This window comes from Triturus cristatus, chromosome 4_1 (assembly GCF_964204655.1).
Source record: "Triturus cristatus chromosome 4_1, aTriCri1.1, whole genome shotgun sequence".
Taxonomy (NCBI): Eukaryota; Metazoa; Chordata; class Amphibia; order Caudata; family Salamandridae; genus Triturus; species Triturus cristatus.
The window spans coordinates 149,776,065-149,798,393 of NC_140585.1; the positions used below are offsets into that span (position 1 = coordinate 149,776,065).

A 22,329-nucleotide genomic window follows, 5' to 3' on the forward strand; every position below is an offset into this window, starting at 1 on the left:
TATATCAGATGACGATACACTAAACTTAAGTTGTATGCAGACTTACCAACTGTATCATGTAGTTTGACACGGTGAATAACTTTTACCCAATTCAATATTCAAGATATAGCCATGGTTATAGTATCCAATGAACTTTATAAAGTTGATCAACAGCTCAAAGCTCATTATTTCATTTCTGAATATCTGTGCACCTCATTCAAGCAGATTGGCTCTGTGGCGCAATGGATAGTGCATTGGACTTCTAGGTGAATGTCAAGAAGGTATTCAAAGGCTGTGGGTTCGAATCCCACCAGAGTCAGTTTTATCCCTGTTTATTTCATAACTATTTAAAGAAGTTATAAGCGATGCATGCATGCTTCTGCTTCACCAAAATCATTTGCTAAAAAAGGTCAGTAAAAGGAAGTCTATTTTAAAGAGACACCGTTCAATTTGGGTAATCTATGCAGAAGAGGAAATTGTCAGCTGTACTGATGAAAATATAATTTACTCGGAAGTAAGATTTTGGGCCCTTCCTTAATTTTACCATGTCAATAAACACATATGAATTTGACGTCAGCAAAAAAATGAGATAGTAGCAACTTCAGGACTAAAAATAAGGTTACATTTACTGAAGAAATTTCAAATGCTTGAAATATCAATTCATTATTATATTCTAGTGTATTTGGTACCTTCTTCAGGTAACCATCTTAAGAAACATAGCGTTAGTTGGGACACTGCCAAATTTTGATTAGGTGATTTTGAGGTTTGCTGTATCAGAGCCTGGATAGCTCAGTCGGTAGAGCATCAGACTTTTAATCTGAGGGTCCAGGGTTCAAGTCCCTGTTCAGGCGGTTTGTTTAAAGAAAATGTACTCTAATGACATGCTCTTTTCAGGATCCAATGAACGAGTAGTCCCATTAGAGTAATTGCAAGTTACTCTTAATGGAGCCATTAAATACCCATCGGTCGTGTACCATTTGACAAGAGTTAAGAAGACTTACCGCAACGGTATCATGTCGTTTGAGATGTTGATTATCTTTTCCCCAATTCAATGTTCAAAATGGAACCCTGCTTATAGTTTCCAAATCACTTTATAAAGTTGGTCAACCGCTGATAGCTCATCTTTTTATTTGAGAATTTCTGTTCACCTTGTTGAATCAGGTTGGATCTCTGGTGCAATGGATAGCGGCTTGGGGTTCTAGGCGAATGTAGAGAAAGCATTCAAAGTCTTTGGGTTGGAATACTAGCTGGGTCAGTTTTATCCCTCCTTTATCTTATAACTAATTGAAACAGTAACAAACAATGCCTGCTTCTGCATAACCAGAGACATTTACCAAAACGGCAGTGAAAGAAAGTCTATTTAAACAGACACTGTTTGCTTTGAAAATGTTGCATAATCTATGCCCAAGAGTAAATTTCCAGTTATACTGCTGGACATGTAATTTAGTACCTAGTAATAGTATTTGGCCTTTTACTAATTTCACAATGTCAATTTAGAGACATGATTTCTAAGTCAGCCGAAAATGAGAAAGAACGAATTTCAGGATTTAAAATAGATTACGTGTGCTGCTGAAATTTCAAATGCTTGAAATATCAATTAATTATTAAACTCTACATATTTGATTGCTAATATATGTAACCATATTAAGAATTAAAGTGTAGGTTGGTGTGCGTCCACATCATTTTTAGCTGATTTTTAGTTGCAGTGTTGCAGAGCCTGGATAGCTCAGTCGGTAGAGCATCAGACTTTTAATCTGAGGGTCCAGGGTTCAAGTCCCTGTTCAGGCGGTCGGCTACTTTAAAGAAAAAGTATTCTGATTGTACATTCTTTTTGTGTTCCACTGCATGATGAATAAGATATTCCATTACCAAAATTAAAAAAAAACGTCTTTCATGGAGAAGTGAAAAACCCATCTGTCTCATATATCAGATGACGATACACTAAACTTAAGTTTTATGCAGACTTACCAACTGTATCATGTAGTTTGACACGGTGAATAACTTTTACCCAATTCAATATTCAAAATATAGCCATGGTTATAGTATCCAATGAACTTTATAAAGTTGATCAACAGCTCAAAGCTCATTATTTCATTTCTGAATATCTGTGCACCTCACTCAAGCAGATTGGCTCTGTGGCGCAATGGATAGCGCATTGGACTTCTAAGTGAATGTCAAGAAGGTATTCAAAGGCTGTGGGTTCGAATCCCACCAGAGTCAGTTTTATCCCTGTTTATTTCATAACTATTTAAAGAAGTTATAAGCGATGCATGCATGCTTCTGCTTCACCAAAATCATTTGCTAAAAAAGGTCAGTAAAAGGAAGTCTATTTTAAAGAGACACCGTTCAATTTGGGTAATCTATGCAGAAGAGGAAATTGTCAGCTGTACTGATGAAAATATAATTTACTCGGAAGTAAGATTTTGGGCCCTTCCTTAATTTTACCATGTCAATAAACACATATGAATTTGACGTCAGCAAAAAAATGAGATAGTAGCAACTTCAGGACTAAAAATAAGGTTACATTTACTGAAGAAATTTCAAATGCTTGAAATATCAATTCATTATTATATTCTAGTGTATTTGGTACCTTCTTCAGGTAACCATATTAAGAAACATAGCGTTAGTTGGGACGCTGCCAAATTTTGATTAGGTGATTTTGAGGTTTGCTGTATCAGAGCCTGGATAGCTCAGTCGGTAGAGCATCAGACTTTTAATCTGAGGGTCCAGGGTTCAAGTCCCCGTTCAGGCGGTAGGCTACTTTAAAGAAAAAGTATTCTGATTGTACATTCTTTTTGTGTTCCACTGCATGATGAATAAGATATTCCATTACCAAAATTAAAAAAAAATGTCTTTCATGGAGAAGTGAAAAACCCATCTGTCTCATATATCAGATGATGATACACTAAACTTAAGTTGTATGCAGACTTACCAACTGTATCATGTAGTTTGACACGGTGAATAACTTTTACCCAATTCAATATTCAAAATATAGCCATGGTTATAGTATCCAATGAACTTTATAAAGTTGATCAACAGCTCAAAGCTCATTATTTCATTTCTGAATATCTGTGCACCTCACTCAAGCAGATTGGCTCTGTGGCGCAATGGATAGCGCATTGGACTTCTAGGTGAATGTCAAGAAGGTATTCAAAGGCTGTGGGTTCGAATCCCACCAGAGTCAGTTTTATCCCTGTGTATTTCATAACTATTTAAAGAAGTTATAAGCGATGCATGCATGCTTCTGCTTCACCAAAATCATTTGCTAAAAAAGGTCAGTAAAAGGAAGTCTATTTTAAAGAGACACCGTTCAATTTGGGTAATCTATGCAGAAGAGGAAATTGTCAGCTGTACTGATGAAAATATAATTTACTCGGAAGTAAGATTTTGGGCCCTTCCTTAATTTTACCATGTCAATAAACACATATGAATTTGACGTCAGCAAAAAAATGAGATAGTAGCAACTTCAGGACTAAAAATAAGGTTACATTTACTGAAGAAATTTCAAATGCTTGAAATATCAATTCATTATTATATTCTAGTGTATTTGGTACCTTCTTCAGGTAACCATCTTAAGAAACATAGCGTTAGTTGGGACACTGCCAAATTTTGATTAGGTGATTTTGAGGTTTGCTGTATCAGAGCCTGGATAGCTCAGTCGGTAGAGCATCAGACTTTTAATCTGAGGGTCCAGGGTTCAAGTCCCTGTTCAGGCGGTTTGTTTAAAGAAAATGTACTCTAATGACATGCTCTTTTCAGGATCCAATGAACGAGTAGTCCCATTAGAGTAATTGCAAGTTACTCTTAATGGAGCCATTAAATACCCATCGGTCGTGTACCATTTGACAAGAGTTAAGAAGACTTACCGCAACGGTATCATGTCGTTTGAGATGTTGATTATCTTTTCCCCAATTCAATGTTCAAAATGGAACCCTGCTTATAGTTTCCAAATCACTTTATAAAGTTGGTCAACCGCTGATAGCTCATCTTTTTATTTGAGAATTTCTGTTCACCTTGTTGAATCAGGTTGGATCTCTGGTGCAATGGATAGCGGCTTGGGGTTCTAGGCGAATGTAGAGAAAGCATTCAAAGTCTTTGGGTTGGAATACTAGCTGGGTCAGTTTTATCCCTCCTTTATCTTATAACTAATTGAAACAGTAACAAACAATGCCTGCTTCTGCATAACCAGAGACATTTACCAAAACGGCAGTGAAAGAAAGTCTATTTAAACAGACACTGTTTGCTTTGAAAATGTTGCATAATCTATGCCCAAGAGTAAATTTCCAGTTATACTGCTGGACATGTAATTTAGTACCTAGTAATAGTATTTGGCCTTTTACTAATTTCACAATGTCAATTTAGAGACATGATTTCTAAGTCAGCCGAAAATGAGATAGAACGAATTTCAGGATTTAAAATAGATTACGTGTGCTGCTGAAATTTCAAATGCTTGAAATATCAATTAATTATTAAACTCTACATATTTGATTGCTAATATATGTAACCATATTAAGAATTAAAGTGTAGGTTGGTGTGCGTCCACATCATTTTTAGCTGATTTTTAGTTGCAGTGTTGCAGAGCCTGGATAGCTCAGTCGGTAGAGCATCAGACTTTTAATCTGAGGGTCCAGGGTTCAAGTCCCTGTTCAGGCGGTCGGCTACTTTAAAGAAAAAGTATTCTGATTGTACATTCTTTTTGTGTTCCACTGCATGATGAATAAGATATTCCATTACCAAAATTAAAAAAAAACGTCTTTCATGGAGAAGTGAAAAACCCATCTGTCTCATATATCAGATGACGATACACTAAACTTAAGTTGTATGCAGACTTACCAACTGTATCATGTAGTTTGACACGGTGAATAACTTTTACCCAATTCAATATTCAAGATATAGCCATGGTTATAGTATCCAATGAACTTTATAAAGTTGATCAACAGCTCAAAGCTCATTATTTCATTTCTGAATATCTGTGCACCTCATTCAAGCAGATTGGCTCTGTGGCGCAATGGATAGCGCATTGGACTTCTAGGTGAATGTCAAGAAGGTATTCAAAGGCTGTGGGTTCGAATCCCACCAGAGTCAGTTTTATCCCTGTTTATTTCATAACTATTTAAAGAAGTTATAAGCGATGCATGCATGCTTCTGCTTCACCAAAATCATTTGCTAAAAAAGGTCAGTAAAAGGAAGTCTATTTTAAAGAGACACCGTTCAATTTGGGTAATCTATGCAGAAGAGGAAATTGTCAGCTGTACTGATGAAAATATAATTTACTCGGAAGTAAGATTTTGGGCCCTTCCTTAATTTTACCATGTCAATAAACACATATGAATTTGACGTCAGCAAAAAAATGAGATAGTAGCAACTTCAGGACTAAAAATAAGGTTACATTTACTGAAGAAATTTCAAATGCTTGAAATATCAATTCATTATTATATTCTAGTGTATTTGGTACCTTCTTCAGGTAACCATCTTAAGAAACATAGCGTTAGTTGGGACACTGCCAAATTTTGATTAGGTGATTTTGAGGTTTGCTGTATCAGAGCCTGGATAGCTCAGTCGGTAGAGCATCAGACTTTTAATCTGAGGGTCCAGGGTTCAAGTCCCTGTTCAGGCGGTTTGTTTAAAGAAAATGTACTCTAATGACATGCTCTTTTCAGGATCCAATGAACGAGTAGTCCCATTAGAGTAATTGCAAGTTACTCTTAATGGAGCCATTAAATACCCATCGGTCGTGTACCATTTGACAAGAGTTAAGAAGACTTACCGCAACGGTATCATGTCGTTTGAGATGTTGATTATCTTTTCCCCAATTCAATGTTCAAAATGGAACCCTGCTTATAGTTTCCAAATCACTTTATAAAGTTGGTCAACCGCTGATAGCTCATCTTTTTATTTGAGAATTTCTGTTCACCTTGTTGAATCAGGTTGGATCTCTGGTGCAATGGATAGCGGCTTGGGGTTCTAGGCGAATGTAGAGAAAGCATTCAAAGTCTTTGGGTTGGAATACTAGCTGGGTCAGTTTTATCCCTCCTTTATCTTATAACTAATTGAAACAGTAACAAACAATGCCTGCTTCTGCATAACCAGAGACATTTACCAAAACGGCAGTGAAAGAAAGTCTATTTAAACAGACACTGTTTGCTTTGAAAATGTTGCATAATCTATGCCCAAGAGTAAATTTCCAGTTATACTGCTGGACATGTAATTTAGTACCTAGTAATAGTATTTGGCCTTTTACTAATTTCACAATGTCAATTTAGAGACATGATTTCTAAGTCAGCCGAAAATGAGATAGAACGAATTTCAGGATTTAAAATAGATTACGTGTGCTGCTGAAATTTCAAATGCTTGAAATATCAATTAATTATTAAACTCTACATATTTGATTGCTAATATATGTAACCATATTAAGAATTAAAGTGTAGGTTGGTGTGCGTCCACATCATTTTTAGCTGATTTTTAGTTGCAGTGTTGCAGAGCCTGGATAGCTCAGTCGGTAGAGCATCAGACTTTTAATCTGAGGGTCCAGGGTTCAAGTCCCTGTTCAGGCGGTCGGCTACTTTAAAGAAAAAGTATTCTGATTGTACATTCTTTTTGTGTTCCACTGCATGATGAATAAGATATTCCATTACCAAAATTAAAAAAAAACGTCTTTCATGGAGAAGTGAAAAACCCATCTGTCTCATATATCAGATGACGATACACTAAACTTAAGTTTTATGCAGACTTACCAACTGTATCATGTAGTTTGACACGGTGAATAACTTTTACCCAATTCAATATTCAAAATATAGCCATGGTTATAGTATCCAATGAACTTTATAAAGTTGATCAACAGCTCAAAGCTCATTATTTCATTTCTGAATATCTGTGCACCTCACTCAAGCAGATTGGCTCTGTGGCGCAATGGATAGCGCATTGGACTTCTAAGTGAATGTCAAGAAGGTATTCAAAGGCTGTGGGTTCGAATCCCACCAGAGTCAGTTTTATCCCTGTTTATTTCATAACTATTTAAAGAAGTTATAAGCGATGCATGCATGCTTCTGCTTCACCAAAATCATTTGCTAAAAAAGGTCAGTAAAAGGAAGTCTATTTTAAAGAGACACCGTTCAATTTGGGTAATCTATGCAGAAGAGGAAATTGTCAGCTGTACTGATGAAAATATAATTTACTCGGAAGTAAGATTTTGGGCCCTTCCTTAATTTTACCATGTCAATAAACACATATGAATTTGACGTCAGCAAAAAAATGAGATAGTAGCAACTTCAGGACTAAAAATAAGGTTACATTTACTGAAGAAATTTCAAATGCTTGAAATATCAATTCATTATTATATTCTAGTGTATTTGGTACCTTCTTCAGGTAACCATATTAAGAAACATAGCGTTAGTTGGGACGCTGCCAAATTTTGATTAGGTGATTTTGAGGTTTGCTGTATCAGAGCCTGGATAGCTCAGTCGGTAGAGCATCAGACTTTTAATCTGAGGGTCCAGGGTTCAAGTCCCCGTTCAGGCGGTAGGCTACTTTAAAGAAAAAGTATTCTGATTGTACATTCTTTTTGTGTTCCACTGCATGATGAATAAGATATTCCATTACCAAAATTAAAAAAAAATGTCTTTCATGGAGAAGTGAAAAACCCATCTGTCTCATATATCAGATGATGATACACTAAACTTAAGTTGTATGCAGACTTACCAACTGTATCATGTAGTTTGACACGGTGAATAACTTTTACCCAATTCAATATTCAAAATATAGCCATGGTTATAGTATCCAATGAACTTTATAAAGTTGATCAACAGCTCAAAGCTCATTATTTCATTTCTGAATATCTGTGCACCTCACTCAAGCAGATTGGCTCTGTGGCGCAATGGATAGCGCATTGGACTTCTAGGTGAATGTCAAGAAGGTACTCAAAGGCTGTGGTTTCGAATCCCACCAGAGTCAGTTTTATCCCTGTGTATTTCATAACTATTTAAAGAAGTTATAAGCGATGCATGCATGCTTCTGCTTCACCAAAATCATTTGCTAAAAAAGGTCAGTAAAAGGAAGTCTATTTTAAAGAGACACCGTTCAATTTGGGTAATCTATGCAGAAGAGGAAATTGTCAGCTGTACTGATGAAAATATAATTTACTCGGAAGTAAGATTTTGGGCCCTTCCTTAATTTTACCATGTCAATAAACACATATGAATTTGACGTCAGCAAAAAAATGAGATAGTAGCAACTTCAGGACTAAAAATAAGGTTACATTTACTGAAGAAATTTCAAATGCTTGAAATATCAATTCATTATTATATTCTAGTGTATTTGGTACCTTCTTCAGGTAACCATCTTAAGAAACATAGCGTTAGTTGGGACACTGCCAAATTTTGATTAGGTGATTTTGAGGTTTGCTGTATCAGAGCCTGGATAGCTCAGTCGGTAGAGCATCAGACTTTTAATCTGAGGGTCCAGGGTTCAAGTCCCTGTTCAGGCGGTTTGTTTAAAGAAAATGTACTCTAATGACATGCTCTTTTCAGGATCCAATGAACGAGTAGTCCCATTAGAGTAATTGCAAGTTACTCTTAATGGAGCCATTAAATACCCATCGGTCGTGTACCATTTGACAAGAGTTAAGAAGACTTACCGCAACGGTATCATGTCGTTTGAGATGTTGATTATCTTTTCCCCAATTCAATGTTCAAAATGGAACCCTGCTTATAGTTTCCAAATCACTTTATAAAGTTGGTCAACCGCTGATAGCTCATCTTTTTATTTGAGAATTTCTGTTCACCTTGTTGAATCAGGTTGGATCTCTGGTGCAATGGATAGCGGCTTGGGGTTCTAGGCGAATGTAGAGAAAGCATTCAAAGTCTTTGGGTTGGAATACTAGCTGGGTCAGTTTTATCCCTCCTTTATCTTATAACTAATTGAAACAGTAACAAACAATGCCTGCTTCTGCATAACCAGAGACATTTACCAAAACGGCAGTGAAAGAAAGTCTATTTAAACAGACACTGTTTGCTTTGAAAATGTTGCATAATCTATGCCCAAGAGTAAATTTCCAGTTATACTGCTGGACATGTAATTTAGTACCTAGTAATAGTATTTGGCCTTTTACTAATTTCACAATGTCAATTTAGAGACATGATTTCTAAGTCAGCCGAAAATGAGATAGAACGAATTTCAGGATTTAAAATAGATTACGTGTGCTGCTGAAATTTCAAATGCTTGAAATATCAATTAATTATTAAACTCTACATATTTGATTGCTAATATATGTAACCATATTAAGAATTAAAGTGTAGGTTGGTGTGCGTCCACATCATTTTTAGCTGATTTTTAGTTGCAGTGTTGCAGAGCCTGGATAGCTCAGTCGGTAGAGCATCAGACTTTTAATCTGAGGGTCCAGGGTTCAAGTCCCTGTTCAGGCGGTCGGCTACTTTAAAGAAAAAGTATTCTGATTGTACATTCTTTTTGTGTTCCACTGCATGATGAATAAGATATTCCATTACCAAAATTAAAAAAAAACGTCTTTCATGGAGAAGTGAAAAACCCATCTGTCTCATATATCAGATGACGATACACTAAACTTAAGTTGTATGCAGACTTACCAACTGTATCATGTAGTTTGACACGGTGAATAACTTTTACCCAATTCAATATTCAAGATATAGCCATGGTTATAGTATCCAATGAACTTTATAAAGTTGATCAACAGCTCAAAGCTCATTATTTCATTTCTGAATATCTGTGCACCTCATTCAAGCAGATTGGCTCTGTGGCGCAATGGATAGCGCATTGGACTTCTAGGTGAATGTCAAGAAGGTATTCAAAGGCTGTGGGTTCGAATCCCACCAGAGTCAGTTTTATCCCTGTTTATTTCATAACTATTTAAAGAAGTTATAAGCGATGCATGCATGCTTCTGCTTCACCAAAATCATTTGCTAAAAAAGGTCAGTAAAAGGAAGTCTATTTTAAAGAGACACCGTTCAATTTGGGTAATCTATGCAGAAGAGGAAATTGTCAGCTGTACTGATGAAAATATAATTTACTCGGAAGTAAGATTTTGGGCCCTTCCTTAATTTTACCATGTCAATAAACACATATGAATTTGACGTCAGCAAAAAAATGAGATAGTAGCAACTTCAGGACTAAAAATAAGGTTACATTTACTGAAGAAATTTCAAATGCTTGAAATATCAATTCATTATTATATTCTAGTGTATTTGGTACCTTCTTCAGGTAACCATCTTAAGAAACATAGCGTTAGTTGGGACACTGCCAAATTTTGATTAGGTGATTTTGAGGTTTGCTGTATCAGAGCCTGGATAGCTCAGTCGGTAGAGCATCAGACTTTTAATCTGAGGGTCCAGGGTTCAAGTCCCTGTTCAGGCGGTTTGTTTAAAGAAAATGTACTCTAATGACATGCTCTTTTCAGGATCCAATGAACGAGTAGTCCCATTAGAGTAATTGCAAGTTACTCTTAATGGAGCCATTAAATACCCATCGGTCGTGTACCATTTGACAAGAGTTAAGAAGACTTACCGCAACGGTATCATGTCGTTTGAGATGTTGATTATCTTTTCCCCAATTCAATGTTCAAAATGGAACCCTGCTTATAGTTTCCAAATCACTTTATAAAGTTGGTCAACCGCTGATAGCTCATCTTTTTATTTGAGAATTTCTGTTCACCTTGTTGAATCAGGTTGGATCTCTGGTGCAATGGATAGCGGCTTGGGGTTCTAGGCGAATGTAGAGAAAGCATTCAAAGTCTTTGGGTTGGAATACTAGCTGGGTCAGTTTTATCCCTCCTTTATCTTATAACTAATTGAAACAGTAACAAACAATGCCTGCTTCTGCATAACCAGAGACATTTACCAAAACGGCAGTGAAAGAAAGTCTATTTAAACAGACACTGTTTGCTTTGAAAATGTTGCATAATCTATGCCCAAGAGTAAATTTCCAGTTATACTGCTGGACATGTAATTTAGTACCTAGTAATAGTATTTGGCCTTTTACTAATTTCACAATGTCAATTTAGAGACATGATTTCTAAGTCAGCCGAAAATGAGATAGAACGAATTTCAGGATTTAAAATAGATTACGTGTGCTGCTGAAATTTCAAATGCTTGAAATATCAATTAATTATTAAACTCTACATATTTGATTGCTAATATATGTAACCATATTAAGAATTAAAGTGTAGGTTGGTGTGCGTCCACATCATTTTTAGCTGATTTTTAGTTGCAGTGTTGCAGAGCCTGGATAGCTCAGTCGGTAGAGCATCAGACTTTTAATCTGAGGGTCCAGGGTTCAAGTCCCTGTTCAGGCGGTCGGCTACTTTAAAGAAAAAGTATTCTGATTGTACATTCTTTTTGTGTTCCACTGCATGATGAATAAGATATTCCATTACCAAAATTAAAAAAAAACGTCTTTCATGGAGAAGTGAAAAACCCATCTGTCTCATATATCAGATGACGATACACTAAACTTAAGTTTTATGCAGACTTACCAACTGTATCATGTAGTTTGACACGGTGAATAACTTTTACCCAATTCAATATTCAAAATATAGCCATGGTTATAGTATCCAATGAACTTTATAAAGTTGATCAACAGCTCAAAGCTCATTATTTCATTTCTGAATATCTGTGCACCTCACTCAAGCAGATTGGCTCTGTGGCGCAATGGATAGCGCATTGGACTTCTAGGTGAATGTCAAGAAGGTATTCAAAGGCTGTGGGTTCGAATCCCACCAGAGTCAGTTTTATCCCTGTTTATTTCATAACTATTTAAAGAAGTTATAAGCGATGCATGCATGCTTCTGCTTCACCAAAATCATTTGCTAAAAAAGGTCAGTAAAAGGAAGTCTATTTTAAAGAGACACCGTTCAATTTGGGTAATCTATGCAGAAGAGGAAATTGTCAGCTGTACTGATGAAAATATAATTTACTCGGAAGTAAGATTTTGGGCCCTTCCTTAATTTTACCATGTCAATAAACACATATGAATTTGACGTCAGCAAAAAAATGAGATAGTAGCAACTTCAGGACTAAAAATAAGGTTACATTTACTGAAGAAATTTCAAATGCTTGAAATATCAATTCATTATTATATTCTAGTGTATTTGGTACCTTCTTCAGGTAACCATCTTAAGAAACATAGCGTTAGTTGGGACGCTGCCAAATTTTGATTAGGTGATTTTGAGGTTTGCTGTATCAGAGCCTGGATAGCTCAGTCGGTAGAGCATCAGACTTTTAATCTGAGGGTCCAGGGTTCAAGTCCCCGTTCAGGCGGTAGGCTACTTTAAAGAAAAAGTATTCTGATTGTACATTCTTTTTGTGTTCCACTGCATGATGAATAAGATATTCCATTACCAAAATTAAAAAAAAATGTCTTTCATGGAGAAGTGAAAAACCCATCTGTCTCATATATCAGATGATGATACACTAAACTTAAGTTGTATGCAGACTTACCAACTGTATCATGTAGTTTGACACGGTGAATAACTTTTACCCAATTCAATATTCAAAATATAGCCATGGTTATAGTATCCAATGAACTTTATAAAGTTGATCAACAGCTCAAAGCTCATTATTTCATTTCTGAATATCTGTGCACCTCACTCAAGCAGATTGGCTCTGTGGCGCAATGGATAGCGCATTGGACTTCTAGGTGAATGTCAAGAAGGTATTCAAAGGCTGTGGGTTCGAATCCCACCAGAGTCAGTTTTATCCCTGTGTATTTCATAACTATTTAAAGAAGTTATAAGCGATGCATGCATGCTTCTGCTTCACCAAAATCATTTGCTAAAAAAGGTCAGTAAAAGGAAGTCTATTTTAAAGAGACACCGTTCAATTTGGGTAATCTATGCAGAAGAGGAAATTGTCAGCTGTACTGATGAAAATATAATTTACTCGGAAGTAAGATTTTGGGCCCTTCCTTAATTTTACCATGTCAATAAACACATATGAATTTGACGTCAGCAAAAAAATGAGATAGTAGCAACTTCAGGACTAAAAATAAGGTTACATTTACTGAAGAAATTTCAAATGCTTGAAATATCAATTCATTATTATATTCTAGTGTATTTGGTACCTTCTTCAGGTAACCATCTTAAGAAACATAGCGTTAGTTGGGACACTGCCAAATTTTGATTAGGTGATTTTGAGGTTTGCTGTATCAGAGCCTGGATAGCTCAGTCGGTAGAGCATCAGACTTTTAATCTGAGGGTCCAGGGTTCAAGTCCCTGTTCAGGCGGTTTGTTTAAAGAAAATGTACTCTAATGACATGCTCTTTTCAGGATCCAATGAACGAGTAGTCCCATTAGAGTAATTGCAAGTTACTCTTAATGGAGCCATTAAATACCCATCGGTCGTGTACCATTTGACAAGAGTTAAGAAGACTTACCGCAACGGTATCATGTCGTTTGAGATGTTGATTATCTTTTCCCCAATTCAATGTTCAAAATGGAACCCTGCTTATAGTTTCCAAATCACTTTATAAAGTTGGTCAACCGCTGATAGCTCATCTTTTTATTTGAGAATTTCTGTTCACCTTGTTGAATCAGGTTGGATCTCTGGTGCAATGGATAGCGGCTTGGGGTTCTAGGCGAATGTAGAGAAAGCATTCAAAGTCTTTGGGTTGGAATACTAGCTGGGTCAGTTTTATCCCTCCTTTATCTTATAACTAATTGAAACAGTAACAAACAATGCCTGCTTCTGCATAACCAGAGACATTTACCAAAACGGCAGTGAAAGAAAGTCTATTTAAACAGACACTGTTTGCTTTGAAAATGTTGCATAATCTATGCCCAAGAGTAAATTTCCAGTTATACTGCTGGACATGTAATTTAGTACCTAGTAATAGTATTTGGCCTTTTACTAATTTCACAATGTCAATTTAGAGACATGATTTCTAAGTCAGCCGAAAATGAGATAGAACGAATTTCAGGATTTAAAATAGATTACGTGTGCTGCTGAAATTTCAAATGCTTGAAATATCAATTAATTATTAAACTCTACATATTTGATTGCTAATATATGTAACCATATTAAGAATTAAAGTGTAGGTTGGTGTGCGTCCACATCATTTTTAGCTGATTTTTAGTTGCAGTGTTGCAGAGCCTGGATAGCTCAGTCGGTAGAGCATCAGACTTTTAATCTGAGGGTCCAGGGTTCAAGTCCCTGTTCAGGCGGTCGGCTACTTTAAAGAAAAAGTATTCTGATTGTACATTCTTTTTGTGTTCCACTGCATGATGAATAAGATATTCCATTACCAAAATTAAAAAAAAACGTCTTTCATGGAGAAGTGAAAAACCCATCTGTCTCATATATCAGATGACGATACACTAAACTTAAGTTTTATGCAGACTTACCAACTGTATCATGTAGTTTGACACGGTGAATAACTTTTACCCAATTCAATATTCAAAATATAGCCATGGTTATAGTATCCAATGAACTTTATAAAGTTGATCAACAGCTCAAAGCTCATTATTTCATTTCTGAATATCTGTGCACCTCACTCAAGCAGATTGGCTCTGTGGCGCAATGGATAGCGCATTGGACTTCTAGGTGAATGTCAAGAAGGTATTCAAAGGCTGTGGGTTCGAATCCCACCAGAGTCAGTTTTATCCCTGTTTATTTCATAACTATTTAAAGAAGTTATAAGCGATGCATGCATGCTTCTGCTTCACCAAAATCATTTGCTAAAAAAGGTCAGTAAAAGGAAGTCTATTTTAAAGAGACACCGTTCAATTTGGGTAATCTATGCAGAAGAGGAAATTGTCAGCTGTACTGATGAAAATATAATTTACTCGGAAGTAAGATTTTGGGCCCTTCCTTAATTTTACCATGTCAATAAACACATATGAATTTGACGTCAGCAAAAAAATGAGATAGTAGCAACTTCAGGACTAAAAATAAGGTTACATTTACTGAAGAAATTTCAAATGCTTGAAATATCAATTCATTATTATATTCTAGTGTATTTGGTACCTTCTTCAGGTAACCATCTTAAGAAACATAGCGTTAGTTGGGACGCTGCCAAATTTTGATTAGGTGATTTTGAGGTTTGCTGTATCAGAGCCTGGATAGCTCAGTCGGTAGAGCATCAGACTTTTAATCTGAGGGTCCAGGGTTCAAGTCCCCGTTCAGGCGGTAGGCTACTTTAAAGAAAAAGTATTCTGATTGTACATTCTTTTTGTGTTCCACTGCATGATGAATAAGATATTCCATTACCAAAATTAAAAAAAAATGTCTTTCATGGAGAAGTGAAAAACCCATCTGTCTCATATATCAGATGATGATACACTAAACTTAAGTTGTATGCAGACTTACCAACTGTATCATGTAGTTTGACACGGTGAATAACTTTTACCCAATTCAATATTCAAAATATAGCCATGGTTATAGTATCCAATGAACTTTATAAAGTTGATCAACAGCTCAAAGCTCATTATTTCATTTCTGAATATCTGTGCACCTCACTCAAGCAGATTGGCTCTGTGGCGCAATGGATAGCGCATTGGACTTCTAGGTGAATGTCAAGAAGGTATTCAAAGGCTGTGGGTTCGAATCCCACCAGAGTCAGTTTTATCCCTGTGTATTTCATAACTATTTAAAGAAGTTATAAGCGATGCATGCATGCTTCTGCTTCACCAAAATCATTTGCTAAAAAAGGTCAGTAAAAGGAAGTCTATTTTAAAGAGACACCGTTCAATTTGGGTAATCTATGCAGAAGAGGAAATTGTCAGCTGTACTGATGAAAATATAATTTACTCGGAAGTAAGATTTTGGGCCCTTCCTTAATTTTACCATGTCAATAAACACATATGAATTTGACGTCAGCAAAAAAATGAGATAGTAGCAACTTCAGGACTAAAAATAAGGTTACATTTACTGAAGAAATTTCAAATGCTTGAAATATCAATTCATTATTATATTCTAGTGTATTTGGTACCTTCTTCAGGTAACCATCTTAAGAAACATAGCGTTAGTTGGGACACTGCCAAATTTTGATTAGGTGATTTTGAGGTTTGCTGTATCAGAGCCTGGATAGCTCAGTCGGTAGAGCATCAGACTTTTAATCTGAGGGTCCAGGGTTCAAGTCCCTGTTCAGGCGGTTTGTTTAAAGAAAATGTACTCTAATGACATGCTCTTTTCAGGATCCAATGAACGAGTAGTCCCATTAGAGTAATTGCAAGTTACTCTTAATGGAGCCATTAAATACCCATCGGTCGTGTACCATTTGACAAGAGTTAAGAAGACTTACCGCAACGGTATCATGTCGTTTGAGATGTTGATTATCTTTTCCCCAATTCAATGTTCAAAATGGAACCCTGCTTATAGTTTCCAAATCACTTTATAAAGTTGGTCAACCGCTGATAGCTCATCTTTTTATTTGAGAATTTCTGTTCACCTTGTTGAATCAGGTTGGATCTCTGGTGCAATGGATAGCGGCTTGGGGTTCTAGGCGAATGTAGAGAAAGCATTCAAAGTCTTTGGGTTGGAATACTAGCTGGGTCAGTTTTATCCCTCCTTTATCTTATAACTAATTGAAACAGTAACAAACAATGCCTGCTTCTGCATAACCAGAGACATTTACCAAAACGGCAGTGAAAGAAAGTCTATTTAAACAGACACTGTTTGCTTTGAAAATGTTGCATAATCTATGCCCAAGAGTAAATTTCCAGTTATACTGCTGGACATGTAATTTAGTACCTAGTAATAGTATTTGGCCTTTTACTAATTTCACAATGTCAATTTAGAGACATGATTTCTAAGTCAGCCGAAAATGAGATAGAACGAATTTCAGGATTTAAAATAGATTACGTGTGCTGCTGAAATTTCAAATGCTTGAAATATCAATTAATTATTAAACTCTACATATTTGATTGCTAATATATGTAACCATATTAAGAATTAAAGTGTAGGTTGGTGTGCGTCCACATCATTTTTAGCTGATTTTTAGTTGCAGTGTTGCAGAGCCTGGATAGCTCAGTCGGTAGAGCATCAGACTTTTAATCTGAGGGTCCAGGGTTCAAGTCCCTGTTCAGGCGGTCGGCTACTTTAAAGAAAAAGTATTCTGATTGTACATTCTTTTTGTGTTCCACTGCATGATGAATAAGATATTCCATTACCAAAATTAAAAAAAAACGTCTTTCATGGAGAAGTGAAAAACCCATCTGTCTCATATATCAGATGACGATACACTAAACTTAAGTTGTATGCAGACTTACCAACTGTATCATGTAGTTTGACACGGTGAATAACTTTTACCCAATTCAATATTCAAGATATAGCCATGGTTATAGTATCCAATGAACTTTATAAAGTTGATCAACAGCTCAAAGCTCATTATTTCATTTCTGAATATCTGTGCACCTCATTCAAGCAGATTGGCTCTGTGGCGCAATGGATAGCGCATTGGACTTCTAGGTGAATGTCAAGAAGGTATTCAAAGGCTGTGGGTTCGAATCCCACCAGAGTCAGTTTTATCCCTGTTTATTTCATAACTATTTAAAGAAGTTATAAGCGATGCATGCATGCTTCTGCTTCACCAAAATCATTTGCTAAAAAAGGTCAGTAAAAGGAAGTCTATTTTAAAGAGACACCGTTCAATTTGGGTAATCTATGCAGAAGAGGAAATTGTCAGCTGTACTGATGAAAATATAATTTACTCGGAAGTAAGATTTTGGGCCCTTCCTTAATTTTACCATGTCAATAAACACATATGAATTTGACGTCAGCAAAAAAATGAGATAGTAGCAACTTCAGGACTAAAAATAAGGTTACATTTACTGAAGAAATTTCAAATGCTTGAAATATCAATTCATTATTATATTCTAGTGTATTTGGTACCTTCTTCAGGTAACCATCTTAAGAAACATAGCGTTAGTTGGGACACTGCCAAATTTTGATTAGGTGATTTTGAGGTTTGCTGTATCAGAGCCTGGATAGCTCAGTCGGTAGAGCATCAGACTTTTAATCTGAGGGTCCAGGGTTCAAGTCCCTGTTCAGGCGGTTTGTTTAAAGAAAATGTACTCTAATGACATGCTCTTTTCAGGATCCAATGAACGAGTAGTCCCATTAGAGTAATTGCAAGTTACTCTTAATGGAGCCATTAAATACCCATCGGTCGTGTACCATTTGACAAGAGTTAAGAAGACTTACCGCAACGGTATCATGTCGTTTGAGATGTTGATTATCTTTTCCCCAATTCAATGTTCAAAATGGAACCCTGCTTATAGTTTCCAAATCACTTTATAAAGTTGGTCAACCGCTGATAGCTCATCTTTTTATTTGAGAATTTCTGTTCACCTTGTTGAATCAGGTTGGATCTCTGGTGCAATGGATAGCGGCTTGGGGTTCTAGGCGAATGTAGAGAAAGCATTCAAAGTCTTTGGGTTGGAATACTAGCTGGGTCAGTTTTATCCCTCCTTTATCTTATAACTAATTGAAACAGTAACAAACAATGCCTGCTTCTGCATAACCAGAGACATTTACCAAAACGGCAGTGAAAGAAAGTCTATTTAAACAGACACTGTTTGCTTTGAAAATGTTGCATAATCTATGCCCAAGAGTAAATTTCCAGTTATACTGCTGGACATGTAATTTAGTACCTAGTAATAGTATTTGGCCTTTTACTAATTTCACAATGTCAATTTAGAGACATGATTTCTAAGTCAGCCGAAAATGAGATAGAACGAATTTCAGGATTTAAAATAGATTACGTGTGCTGCTGAAATTTCAAATGCTTGAAATATCAATTAATTATTAAACTCTACATATTTGATTGCTAATATATGTAACCATATTAAGAATTAAAGTGTAGGTTGGTGTGCGTCCACATCATTTTTAGCTGATTTTTAGTTGCAGTGTTGCAGAGCCTGGATAGCTCAGTCGGTAGAGCATCAGACTTTTAATCTGAGGGTCCAGGGTTCAAGTCCCTGTTCAGGCGGTCGGCTACTTTAAAGAAAAAGTATTCTGATTGTACATTCTTTTTGTGTTCCACTGCATGATGAATAAGATATTCCATTACCAAAATTAAAAAAAAACGTCTTTCATGGAGAAGTGAAAAACCCATCTGTCTCATATATCAGATGACGATACACTAAACTTAAGTTTTATGCAGACTTACCAACTGTATCATGTAGTTTGACACGGTGAATAACTTTTACCCAATTCAATATTCAAAATATAGCCATGGTTATAGTATCCAATGAACTTTATAAAGTTGATCAACAGCTCAAAGCTCATTATTTCATTTCTGAATATCTGTGCACCTCACTCAAGCAGATTGGCTCTGTGGCGCAATGGATAGCGCATTGGAATTCTAGGTGAATGTCAAGAAGGTATTCAAAGGCTGTGGGTTCGAATCCCACCAGAGTCAGTTTTATCCCTGTTTATTTCATAACTATTTAAAGAAGTTATAAGCGATGCATGCATGCTTCTGCTTCACCAAAATCATTTGCTAAAAAAGGTCAGTAAAAGGAAGTCTATTTTAAAGAGACACCGTTCAATTTGGGTAATCTATGCAGAAGAGGAAATTGTCAGCTGTACTGATGAAAATATAATTTACTCGGAAGTAAGATTTTGGGCCCTTCCTTAATTTTACCATGTCAATAAACACATATGAATTTGACGTCAGCAAAAAAATGAGATAGTAGCAACTTCAGGACTAAAAATAAGGTTACATTTACTGAAGAAATTTCAAATGCTTGAAATATCAATTCATTATTATATTCTAGTGTATTTGGTACCTTCTTCAGGTAACCATCTTAAGAAACATAGCGTTAGTTGGGACGCTGCCAAATTTTGATTAGGTGATTTTGAGGTTTGCTGTATCAGAGCCTGGATAGCTCAGTCGGTAGAGCATCAGACTTTTAATCTGAGGGTCCAGGGTTCAAGTCCCCGTTCAGGCGGTAGGCTACTTTAAAGAAAAAGTATTCTGATTGTACATTCTTTTTGTGTTCCACTGCATGATGAATAAGATATTCCATTACCAAAATTAAAAAAAAATGTCTTTCATGGAGAAGTGAAAAACCCATCTGTCTCATATATCAGATGATGATAAACTAAACTTAAGTTGTATGCAGACTTACCAACTGTATCATGTAGTTTGACACGGTGAATAACTTTTACCCAATTCAATATTCAAAATATAGCCATGGTTATAGTATCCAATGAACTTTATAAAGTTGATCAACAGCTCAAAGCTCATTATTTCATTTCTGAATATCTGTGCACCTCACTCAAGCAGATTGGCTCTGTGGCGCAATGGATAGCGCATTGGACTTCTAGGTGAATGTCAAGAAGGTATTCAAAGGCTGTGGGTTCGAATCCCACCAGAGTCAGTTTTATCCCTGTGTATTTCATAACTATTTAAAGAAGTTATAAGCGATGCATGCATGCTTCTGCTTCACCAAAATCATTTGCTAAAAAAGGTCAGTAAAAGGAAGTCTATTTTAAAGAGACACCGTTCAATTTGGGTAATCTATGCAGAAGAGGAAATTGTCAGCTGTACTGATGAAAATATAATTTACTCGGAAGTAAGATTTTGGGCCCTTCCTTAATTTTACCATGTCAATAAACACATATGAATTTGACGTCAGCAAAAAAATGAGATAGTAGCAACTTCAGGACTAAAAATAAGGTTACATTTACTGAAGAAATTTCAAATGCTTGAAATATCAATTCATTATTATATTCTAGTGTATTTGGTACCTTCTTCAGGTAACCATCTTAAGAAACATAGCGTTAGTTGGGACACTGCCAAATTTTGATTAGGTGATTTTGAGGTTTGCTGTATCAGAGCCTGGATAGCTCAGTCGGTAGAGCATCAGACTTTTAATCTGAGGGTCCAGGGTTCAAGTCCCTGTTCAGGCGGTTTGTTTAAAGAAAATGTACTCTAATGACATGCTCTTTTCAGGATCCAATGAACGAGTAGTCCCATTAGAGTAATTGCAAGTTACTCTTAATGGAGCCATTAAATACCCATCGGTCGTGTACCATTTGACAAGAGTTAAGAAGACTTACCGCAACGGTATCATGTCGTTTGAGATGTTGATTATCTTTTCCCCAATTCAATGTTCAAAATGGAACCCTGCTTATAGTTTCCAAATCACTTTATAAAGTTGGTCAACCGCTGATAGCTCATCTTTTTATTTGAGAATTTCTGTTCACCTTGTTGAATCAGGTTGGATCTCTGGTGCAATGGATAGCGGCTTGGGGTTCTAGGCGAATGTAGAGAAAGCATTCAAAGTCTTTGGGTTGGAATACTAGCTGGGTCAGTTTTATCCCTCCTTTATCTTATAACTAATTGAAACAGTAACAAACAATGCCTGCTTCTGCATAACCAGAGACATTTACCAAAACGGCAGTGAAAGAAAGTCTATTTAAACAGACACTGTTTGCTTTGAAAATGTTGCATAATCTATGCCCAAGAGTAAATTTCCAGTTATACTGCTGGACATGTAATTTAGTACCTAGTAATAGTATTTGGCCTTTTACTAATTTCACAATGTCAATTTAGAGACATGATTTCTAAGTCAGCCGAAAATGAGATAGAACGAATTTCAGGATTTAAAATAGATTACGTGTGCTGCTGAAATTTCAAATGCTTGAAATATCAATTAATTATTAAACTCTACATATTTGATTGCTAATATATGTAACCATATTAAGAATTAAAGTGTAGGTTGGTGTGCGTCCACATCATTTTTAGCTGATTTTTAGTTGCAGTGTTGCAGAGCCTGGATAGCTCAGTCGGTAGAGCATCAGACTTTTAATCTGAGGGTCCAGGGTTCAAGTCCCTGTTCAGGCGGTCGGCTACTTTAAAGAAAAAGTATTCTGATTGTACATTCTTTTTGTGTTCCACTGCATGATGAATAAGATATTCCATTACCAAAATTAAAAAAAAACGTCTTTCATGGAGAAGTGAAAAACCCATCTGTCTCATATATCAGATGACGATACACTAAACTTAAGTTTTATGCAGACTTACCAACTGTATCATGTAGTTTGACACGGTGAATAACTTTTACCCAATTCAATATTCAAAATATAGCCATGGTTATAGTATCCAATGAACTTTATAAAGTTGATCAACAGCTCAAAGCTCATTATTTCATTTCTGAATATCTGTGCACCTCACTCAAGCAGATTGGCTCTGTGGCGCAATGGATAGCGCATTGGACTTCTAGGTGAATGTCAAGAAGGTATTCAAAGGCTGTGGGTTCGAATCCCACCAGAGTCAGTTTTATCCCTGTTTATTTCATAACTATTTAAAGAAGTTATAAGCGATGCATGCATGCTTCTGCTTCACCAAAATCATTTGCTAAAAAAGGTCAGTAAAAGG

At 36.1% G+C, this 22,329-nt stretch overlaps 32 non-coding genes across 32 annotated transcripts; all 32 read left to right on the top strand.

Annotated features, from left to right (window-relative positions):
• The first annotated feature begins 207 nt into the window (after positions 1-207).
• Positions 208-298, top strand: TRNAR-UCU (transfer RNA arginine (anticodon UCU)). The gene is given in 2 exon segments: positions 208-244; positions 263-298. It is a non-coding gene; the product is annotated as a tRNA-Arg (tRNA).
• Positions 299-757: 459 nt separating this feature from the next.
• TRNAK-UUU (transfer RNA lysine (anticodon UUU)) lies at positions 758-830 on the top strand. Its single transcript has one exon. It is a non-coding gene; the product is annotated as a tRNA-Lys (tRNA).
• Positions 831-1,694: 864 nt separating this feature from the next.
• Positions 1,695-1,767, top strand: TRNAK-UUU (transfer RNA lysine (anticodon UUU)). The gene has a single exon. It is a non-coding gene; the product is annotated as a tRNA-Lys (tRNA).
• A 341-nt stretch (positions 1,768-2,108) lies between these two features.
• TRNAR-UCU (transfer RNA arginine (anticodon UCU)) lies at positions 2,109-2,199 on the top strand. Its single transcript is given in 2 exon segments — positions 2,109-2,145; positions 2,164-2,199. It is a non-coding gene; the product is annotated as a tRNA-Arg (tRNA).
• An 873-nt stretch (positions 2,200-3,072) lies between these two features.
• On the top strand, positions 3,073-3,163 carry TRNAR-UCU (transfer RNA arginine (anticodon UCU)). Its single transcript is given in 2 exon segments — positions 3,073-3,109; positions 3,128-3,163. It is a non-coding gene; the product is annotated as a tRNA-Arg (tRNA).
• Positions 3,164-3,622: 459 nt separating this feature from the next.
• On the top strand, positions 3,623-3,695 carry TRNAK-UUU (transfer RNA lysine (anticodon UUU)). The gene has a single exon. It is a non-coding gene; the product is annotated as a tRNA-Lys (tRNA).
• Positions 3,696-4,559: 864 nt separating this feature from the next.
• Positions 4,560-4,632, top strand: TRNAK-UUU (transfer RNA lysine (anticodon UUU)). The gene has a single exon. It is a non-coding gene; the product is annotated as a tRNA-Lys (tRNA).
• Positions 4,633-4,973: 341 nt separating this feature from the next.
• TRNAR-UCU (transfer RNA arginine (anticodon UCU)) lies at positions 4,974-5,064 on the top strand. Its single transcript is given in 2 exon segments — positions 4,974-5,010; positions 5,029-5,064. It is a non-coding gene; the product is annotated as a tRNA-Arg (tRNA).
• Positions 5,065-5,523: 459 nt separating this feature from the next.
• Positions 5,524-5,596, top strand: TRNAK-UUU (transfer RNA lysine (anticodon UUU)). The gene has a single exon. It is a non-coding gene; the product is annotated as a tRNA-Lys (tRNA).
• An 864-nt stretch (positions 5,597-6,460) lies between these two features.
• TRNAK-UUU (transfer RNA lysine (anticodon UUU)) lies at positions 6,461-6,533 on the top strand. Its single transcript has one exon. It is a non-coding gene; the product is annotated as a tRNA-Lys (tRNA).
• A 341-nt stretch (positions 6,534-6,874) lies between these two features.
• TRNAR-UCU (transfer RNA arginine (anticodon UCU)) lies at positions 6,875-6,965 on the top strand. The gene is given in 2 exon segments: positions 6,875-6,911; positions 6,930-6,965. It is a non-coding gene; the product is annotated as a tRNA-Arg (tRNA).
• Positions 6,966-8,388: 1,423 nt separating this feature from the next.
• TRNAK-UUU (transfer RNA lysine (anticodon UUU)) lies at positions 8,389-8,461 on the top strand. The gene has a single exon. It is a non-coding gene; the product is annotated as a tRNA-Lys (tRNA).
• Positions 8,462-9,325: 864 nt separating this feature from the next.
• TRNAK-UUU (transfer RNA lysine (anticodon UUU)) lies at positions 9,326-9,398 on the top strand. Its single transcript has one exon. It is a non-coding gene; the product is annotated as a tRNA-Lys (tRNA).
• Positions 9,399-9,739: 341 nt separating this feature from the next.
• TRNAR-UCU (transfer RNA arginine (anticodon UCU)) lies at positions 9,740-9,830 on the top strand. The gene is given in 2 exon segments: positions 9,740-9,776; positions 9,795-9,830. It is a non-coding gene; the product is annotated as a tRNA-Arg (tRNA).
• A 459-nt stretch (positions 9,831-10,289) lies between these two features.
• On the top strand, positions 10,290-10,362 carry TRNAK-UUU (transfer RNA lysine (anticodon UUU)). Its single transcript has one exon. It is a non-coding gene; the product is annotated as a tRNA-Lys (tRNA).
• An 864-nt stretch (positions 10,363-11,226) lies between these two features.
• On the top strand, positions 11,227-11,299 carry TRNAK-UUU (transfer RNA lysine (anticodon UUU)). Its single transcript has one exon. It is a non-coding gene; the product is annotated as a tRNA-Lys (tRNA).
• A 341-nt stretch (positions 11,300-11,640) lies between these two features.
• On the top strand, positions 11,641-11,731 carry TRNAR-UCU (transfer RNA arginine (anticodon UCU)). The gene is given in 2 exon segments: positions 11,641-11,677; positions 11,696-11,731. It is a non-coding gene; the product is annotated as a tRNA-Arg (tRNA).
• Positions 11,732-12,604: 873 nt separating this feature from the next.
• TRNAR-UCU (transfer RNA arginine (anticodon UCU)) lies at positions 12,605-12,695 on the top strand. The gene is given in 2 exon segments: positions 12,605-12,641; positions 12,660-12,695. It is a non-coding gene; the product is annotated as a tRNA-Arg (tRNA).
• A 459-nt stretch (positions 12,696-13,154) lies between these two features.
• TRNAK-UUU (transfer RNA lysine (anticodon UUU)) lies at positions 13,155-13,227 on the top strand. The gene has a single exon. It is a non-coding gene; the product is annotated as a tRNA-Lys (tRNA).
• Positions 13,228-14,091: 864 nt separating this feature from the next.
• On the top strand, positions 14,092-14,164 carry TRNAK-UUU (transfer RNA lysine (anticodon UUU)). The gene has a single exon. It is a non-coding gene; the product is annotated as a tRNA-Lys (tRNA).
• Positions 14,165-14,505: 341 nt separating this feature from the next.
• Positions 14,506-14,596, top strand: TRNAR-UCU (transfer RNA arginine (anticodon UCU)). The gene is given in 2 exon segments: positions 14,506-14,542; positions 14,561-14,596. It is a non-coding gene; the product is annotated as a tRNA-Arg (tRNA).
• An 873-nt stretch (positions 14,597-15,469) lies between these two features.
• TRNAR-UCU (transfer RNA arginine (anticodon UCU)) lies at positions 15,470-15,560 on the top strand. The gene is given in 2 exon segments: positions 15,470-15,506; positions 15,525-15,560. It is a non-coding gene; the product is annotated as a tRNA-Arg (tRNA).
• Positions 15,561-16,019: 459 nt separating this feature from the next.
• Positions 16,020-16,092, top strand: TRNAK-UUU (transfer RNA lysine (anticodon UUU)). The gene has a single exon. It is a non-coding gene; the product is annotated as a tRNA-Lys (tRNA).
• Positions 16,093-16,956: 864 nt separating this feature from the next.
• On the top strand, positions 16,957-17,029 carry TRNAK-UUU (transfer RNA lysine (anticodon UUU)). The gene has a single exon. It is a non-coding gene; the product is annotated as a tRNA-Lys (tRNA).
• Positions 17,030-17,370: 341 nt separating this feature from the next.
• Positions 17,371-17,461, top strand: TRNAR-UCU (transfer RNA arginine (anticodon UCU)). Its single transcript is given in 2 exon segments — positions 17,371-17,407; positions 17,426-17,461. It is a non-coding gene; the product is annotated as a tRNA-Arg (tRNA).
• Positions 17,462-17,920: 459 nt separating this feature from the next.
• On the top strand, positions 17,921-17,993 carry TRNAK-UUU (transfer RNA lysine (anticodon UUU)). Its single transcript has one exon. It is a non-coding gene; the product is annotated as a tRNA-Lys (tRNA).
• An 864-nt stretch (positions 17,994-18,857) lies between these two features.
• Positions 18,858-18,930, top strand: TRNAK-UUU (transfer RNA lysine (anticodon UUU)). The gene has a single exon. It is a non-coding gene; the product is annotated as a tRNA-Lys (tRNA).
• Positions 18,931-19,271: 341 nt separating this feature from the next.
• On the top strand, positions 19,272-19,362 carry TRNAR-UCU (transfer RNA arginine (anticodon UCU)). Its single transcript is given in 2 exon segments — positions 19,272-19,308; positions 19,327-19,362. It is a non-coding gene; the product is annotated as a tRNA-Arg (tRNA).
• An 873-nt stretch (positions 19,363-20,235) lies between these two features.
• TRNAR-UCU (transfer RNA arginine (anticodon UCU)) lies at positions 20,236-20,326 on the top strand. The gene is given in 2 exon segments: positions 20,236-20,272; positions 20,291-20,326. It is a non-coding gene; the product is annotated as a tRNA-Arg (tRNA).
• Positions 20,327-20,785: 459 nt separating this feature from the next.
• TRNAK-UUU (transfer RNA lysine (anticodon UUU)) lies at positions 20,786-20,858 on the top strand. Its single transcript has one exon. It is a non-coding gene; the product is annotated as a tRNA-Lys (tRNA).
• Positions 20,859-21,722: 864 nt separating this feature from the next.
• TRNAK-UUU (transfer RNA lysine (anticodon UUU)) lies at positions 21,723-21,795 on the top strand. The gene has a single exon. It is a non-coding gene; the product is annotated as a tRNA-Lys (tRNA).
• A 341-nt stretch (positions 21,796-22,136) lies between these two features.
• On the top strand, positions 22,137-22,227 carry TRNAR-UCU (transfer RNA arginine (anticodon UCU)). The gene is given in 2 exon segments: positions 22,137-22,173; positions 22,192-22,227. It is a non-coding gene; the product is annotated as a tRNA-Arg (tRNA).
• The last annotated feature ends 102 nt before the right edge of the window (positions 22,228-22,329 follow it).